The sequence below is a fragment of the Micromys minutus genome (genome assembly GCF_963924665.1).
Source record: "Micromys minutus genome assembly, chromosome: 3".
Lineage (NCBI taxonomy): Eukaryota > Metazoa > Chordata > Mammalia > Rodentia > Muridae > Micromys > Micromys minutus.
Genome location: NC_137972.1, coordinates 76899834 through 76905874, shown reverse-complemented (window position 1 = coordinate 76905874; position 6041 = coordinate 76899834). Strand labels below are relative to the sequence as shown.

General features: G+C 38.5%; 1 pseudogene across 1 annotated transcript; it reads left to right on the top strand.

The window, feature by feature from the left end:
- The first annotated feature begins 231 nt into the window (after positions 1-231).
- LOC308418951 (large ribosomal subunit protein uL6-like) lies at positions 232-823 on the top strand (annotated as a pseudogene). The gene has a single exon. The product of its transcript is annotated as a large ribosomal subunit protein uL6-like (transcript).
- The last annotated feature ends 5218 nt before the right edge of the window (positions 824-6041 follow it).

Below are 6041 nucleotides of genomic sequence, written 5' to 3'. Positions count from 1 at the left end.
TTATTTACATCTGCTTAGACCATTTTACAAAAGTGATATCCCATTTGTAAGTTCCATGGATTACGTTGGCATATTTCTCAAGGGACCCCTCTTGGGCTCTTGATGAGAGGTAGTGGAGAATTTAATGTGGAGTTCACATCTTGATTCACTGCTTGACATCAAGTATTGAGTCACCCAAATCAGCTTAAGAAAACTTCTGGCAGATCTCTCTTTGCCTCATCTACTTCGAGAATGAAGACCATTCTCAGCAATCAGACGTTAACATTCCAGAAAATGTTGACATCACTCTGAAGGGGCACACAATCATTGTGAAGGGCCCGAGGGGAACTCTGCGGAGGGACTTCAATCATATCAATGTAAAGCTGAGCCTTCTTGGAAAGAAAGAGAAAAGGCTCAATGTTGACAAATGGTGGGGCAACAGAAAGAAACTGGCCACTGTCAGAACCATCTGCTGTTACGTTCAGAACATGGTCAAAGGTGTTATACTGGGCTTCCATTACAAGATGAGGTCTGTGTATGTTCATTTCTCTATCAACGTCATTATTCAGGAGAATGGGTCTTCAGTTGAAATCCGAAATTTCTTGTGTGAAAAATACACCTGCAGGGTTCGGATGAGGACAGGTGTTGCTTGTTCTGTCTCTGGAGCCCAGAGGATGAATTAATCCTTGAAGGAAATGATATTGAACTTGTTTCAAATTCAGTGGCTCTGATTCAGCAAGCCACAACAGCTAAAAACAAAATATCAGAAAGTGTTTGGATGGCATCTATGTGTCTGAGAAGGAAACCGTGCAGCAGGCTGACAAGTGAGACCTCAGTTTCCTAGCTCCAGAACAAGATCCTGATCACAAGTACAATTTGAGAACAATAAAAGATTTAGAAATTGAAAAAAAAAAAAGAAAGCTTCTGGCAGGTGGAAGAGAGTGGAACTTTTCTCGCTACACTCCATCTCCTACTTCCCCAAGCACTGTTCCCCATACGTTGGGCAATGATTGATCATAAGACTGAGTAATGTCCTTTTAAGTTCCTGGGGCCTAAAATCTTTAAAAATCTCTATTTAATTGTATGGCAACCATTAGGAGCTTTGTCAGGGAGGAATGACAGGAGCAGGAGTAATCACCCAAAAACAGATTTCTAGGTAATTTATACTCAGTCAATCCAAACCTAATTCCTGGGTGACCTATACTGTGCCTAAGGAGCCTGAAATAATCATGTATTTACCCTTTACCCTGAAATTAGAAGGCACTCACTGTGCAATTACCCAGCCACTAAGTGACAATTACCACATAATTAAATGGTCAGTGGTTACGGTATTATAAAATAGCACTGACATGATATTCATCCCACAGAACCTTGTACTATTGCCACAGAATGAAACTCCCCACCAAGAAATTGCAGCCATTCTTGAGATCCGCTCTTTGCTTGAATAAGTTTCAAGTTGTTGCAAACTCAGCATTATGAGCTCCAGAGAGATCCAGAAAATGGCCGACCCTGGGCACAAAGAAAAGCATAGATTGTTGAACACTGGTCACTCATGAGGCAAAAAAAAAAAAAAAAGCACCTCTGCAGCCCTGCTGTAGTCTCTGGCTAGGGTATTTGGGGAAAATCCTTAGTCCTTCTCTGAAAACATGCTCCAGAGGAGGGGAAGATGCCATGTTCTTCTTAGAGAGCTGGAATCTCTGCATGAAGCACAACTATTATTTCAGCTTGTGTGGGGATCACAAACACTTCAATAAATTGGTTCATATATCATTTCTGAGACAGTACAAACTCTTGTCCATATACAGCTTCAAAGCAACCTGGAATGTAAGAAAGATTTTGTAAGGCTAATGCTTCCCTCGATAGTAAGTCTCTTACAAGTAAGGACCAGCATGGTTTAGATTAACTAACATTTTTTGGTAGGGTAAGACCAGTGAGATTTTAAAACTAGCCTAAAACCACACTGTTGATAAAGTACTTAGCACTGAACTTGAACTCAAAGCCTTTTGTCTACCAGTTATACTGGAAAGAAACAGACTGCTTGCTCCGGGCTCTCACATTTCTACCATTACAAGTTACATCATTGGTTTAGCATTACTTCCAGATGTTGTAGTTAAAATATAGTATCTCATCACAACTCTATAACACCCAAAATCAAATTTTTTTGCCTCATGACAAGAGACATAAAGAAAAAAAATGAAAACCAGAAAGAGTTTTAAATTGTATAAAACAATATAGATCTCATGAAAAAAAGTTAATTCTGATCAATTAATAGTAGATGTCTAAAAAAAGAACAGCATATTGTGATTCCTCTTGAGCTTGTATTATGATACACCAGTATCAAGGTTGATTAGTGCTGTCTTCTGTGGATTCGTCAGGAAATAGCAGCACATGTGGTAGTCACCACCTCTGAAACACAGTGTGGGATTCCATAAAATAGGATCAAGCTTGTCCTAATCAGAACTCAGGAGAAGTCAGTGATTGAGGCCAGAGGACAACTAAATAAAGTGAGCAGTGATGGGCCTTCTTTTCTTCAGATATAACTGTGCAAAGGAGAAAGTAAATACACTACATATAAATACTTCAAGTCAAGAAGCATTGCTGCTAGGCCCAGCAACATCAGGAATATAGTAAAAGGAGAAACAAATTATCTCTTGGCCTTAGAAGATGTTAATTGACCTGTAAGATTTTTCTGCTCATCTTTTCATCTCCTGTTGCTCTGTCAAATCATCATGCAGGACATTCTAAGACCAGAATGACACCTCATTCAAAAAGAAAATAATTGATCATGTCAAATGACTTCTAAGAAGACCCTGCAAGGGAGGTGTGGGAGAGGTCCATAAATAATGCAGTAAGGGTTGTCACTCTTAGCTAATGCCTCTACAGACCCTCTTATAGGACTTTAAAATCAATATCTTGCCTACTAAAAACTTACTTTCTTGCAGCTGAGAAATCAGATCATCCATGGCAAAGGGTGGGGCTCACACAATCAATCCAAACCATCTGCTTCTTTACCCATTAGTATTTTATAATGCATATTTCTAAATATTCATGCTGCATGCTGTAGGATAATCAACAAAATCTATGACACTTCCAAAAATATATAATTATTTTCTGAGTACTTACTACAAGCCAGTTTTCTAAGCTCTGAGATTTAGTAGTCAATGAACAAACAGTTTGAACAAACCAAATTCCTAAACATTAGGAAGGTTTTCATCTTTCAGTGGCTCTTCTGGCCTGAGCGCATCAGTCTTCTAAATTAGGCCAGGAAAAAATTTCAAAGAATATAAAAAAATGGAATCCTCACAGAAAGTAACCCAATCCCAAAAGAGCATATATGGTGTGCACTCATTAAGAAGTAGGTAAGTAATTATAAGAGACTGAAGGAAAGATCATCCAGAGACTGCCGCACCTGAGGATCAATCCTATATATAGTCACCAAACACAGACAATATTGTGGATGCCAAGAAATGCATGCTGACAGTAGCCTCATGAACACTGATGCAAAATACTCCATAAAATTCTTATAAAACTGAATCCAAGACCACATCAAAAGAATCATTCACCATGATCAAGTAGGCTTTATTCCAGGGATACAAGGACGGTTCAATATATGAAAACTCATCAACATAATTCACTATATAAAAAAACTCAAAGAAAAAAAACACATAATCATCTCACTAGATACTGAGAATACATTTGACAAAATTCAACACCCTTTCATGTTAAAGTCTTGGAAAGGTCAGGAATTCCAGGCCCATACTTAAACATATTGAAAGCAATATGCAGCAAACCAGTAGCCAACATCAAACTAAATGGTGAAAAACTCAAAGCAATACCATTAAAATTAGGGACTGGACAAGGATGCCCACTCTCTCCCTACCTATTCAATAAAGTACTGGCTAGATCAATCAGACAGCATGGAGAGGTCAAAGGGATACAAATTGGAAAGGAAAAAGTCAAAATATTATCATTTGGAGATGATATGATAGTATATTTAAGTGACCCCAATAATTTTACCACAAACTTCTACAGCTGATAAACAACTTCAGCAAAGTGGCTGGGTATAAAATTAGCTCAAACAAATCAACTGCCTTCTTCTATTCGAAGGATAAACAGGCTGAGGAAGAAATTAAAGAATCGACACCTTTCACAGTAGTCACAAAGAATATAAATACCTTGGTGTGACCCTAAGCAAGTGAAGGATCTGCATGACAAGATCTTCAAGTCTCTGAAGAAGAAAATTGAAGAAGACCGCAGAAGATAAAAAGATTCCTCCATGCTCATGTATTGGAAGGATCAACATAGTAAAAATTGCCATCTTGCCTAAAGCAATCTACAGGTTCAATGCAATCCCCAAACAAAATTCCAACTCAGTTTTTCATAGACTTAGAAAAAGAAATTCCCAAATTCATTTGGAATAATAGAAAACCAAGGATAGCAAAAACTATTCTCAGCAATAAAAAAAAAAAACTTCCAGGGAAATCACCATTCCAGACCTCAATGGAAGGCAGGTTGATCAATGGAATAGAATTGAAGACCAAGAAATGAACCCACACTATTGTGGTCACTTGATCATTTACAAAAGAGCTAAAAACATTCAATGGGAAAAGCCCAGCCTCTTCAACAAATGGTGTACTCAGCATGCAGGACAATGCAAATAGATCCTTTATTATCTCCTTGTACAAGCTCAAGTCCAAGTGGATCAAAGACCTCCACATAAAACCAGGTACACTAAAAATATTAAGAGAAAGTGGTGGGGAAGAGCTTAGAACACATAGGCACAAGGGAAATTTTCCTGAACAGAACACCAGTAGCATATGCTCTAAGATCAAGAATCAACAAATGGGACCTTATGAAATTTCAAAGCTTCTGTAACACAAAGAACACTGTCAAAAAGAGAAAATGGCAACCAACCAATCGGGAAAAGATCTTTACCAATCCTACATCTGATAGTGAGTTAGTATCCAATATATGCAAAGAACTCATAACTTAGACTCCAGAGCCTCAAATAATCCTATTTAAAATGAGGTGCAGAGCTAAACAAAGAATTCTCAACTGAGGAATATCAAATAGCTGAAAAACACCTAAAGAAATGCTCAACATTTCTAGTCATCAGGGAAATGCAAATCAAAACAACCCTGAAATTCAACCTCACACCAGTCAGAATGGCTAAGATAAAAAACCCAGGTGACAGTAGATGCTGATGAGGATGTGGAGAAAGAGGAACACTTCTCCATTGTTGGTGGGGTTGTAAGCTGGTACAACCACTCTCAAAATCAATCTGGTGGTTCCTCAGAAAACTGGACATAGTACCTCCTGAAAGCCCAGCTATACCACTCCTGGGCATATACCTAAAAGAAGCTCCAACATCTAACAAGGACACATACTCCACCATGTTCATAGCAGCCAGAAGCTGGAAAGAATCCAGATGTCCTTCAACAGAGGAATAGATGCAGAAGTTTTGGTACATTTACACAATGGACTATTACTCAGCTATAAAAAAAAAAAAAAAAAAAAAAAAAAAAAAAAAAACAATGACTTCATAAAATTCCTAGGCAATTGGATGGAACTTGAAGCTATCATCTTGAGTGAGGTAACCCAGTCACAAAAGAACACTCATGGTTGTACTCACTGATAAGTGGATACTAGCCAAAAAAAAGCTCAGAATACCCAAGAAACAATTCAGAGAAATTATGAAGCTCAAAGAGAAGGAAGGACAGAGGTAGATGCCTCAGTCCTTCTTAGATGGGAGAACAAAACACTCATGGGAGGAAATAATGGGACAAATAGAGGAGCAGGGATTCCAGTAAAGATCATCCAAAGACTGCCTCACCTGGGGATCCATTCCATATGTAGCCACTAAACCCACACACTCTTGTGAAAGTTAACCTGGCTGCTACAATGGACACTTAGTCTCTGATGGCCTCGACTTCTCTTCTGTAAAAATGTGAAAGTAGCAACTACTCCCCAAGTCTATTATGTTATGTGAACTAAATGAGTCCGAGGACGCAAAGTGCTGATGCAGGTCCTGGCAGGCAGTGAACCATTCACTTTGTAAAGTT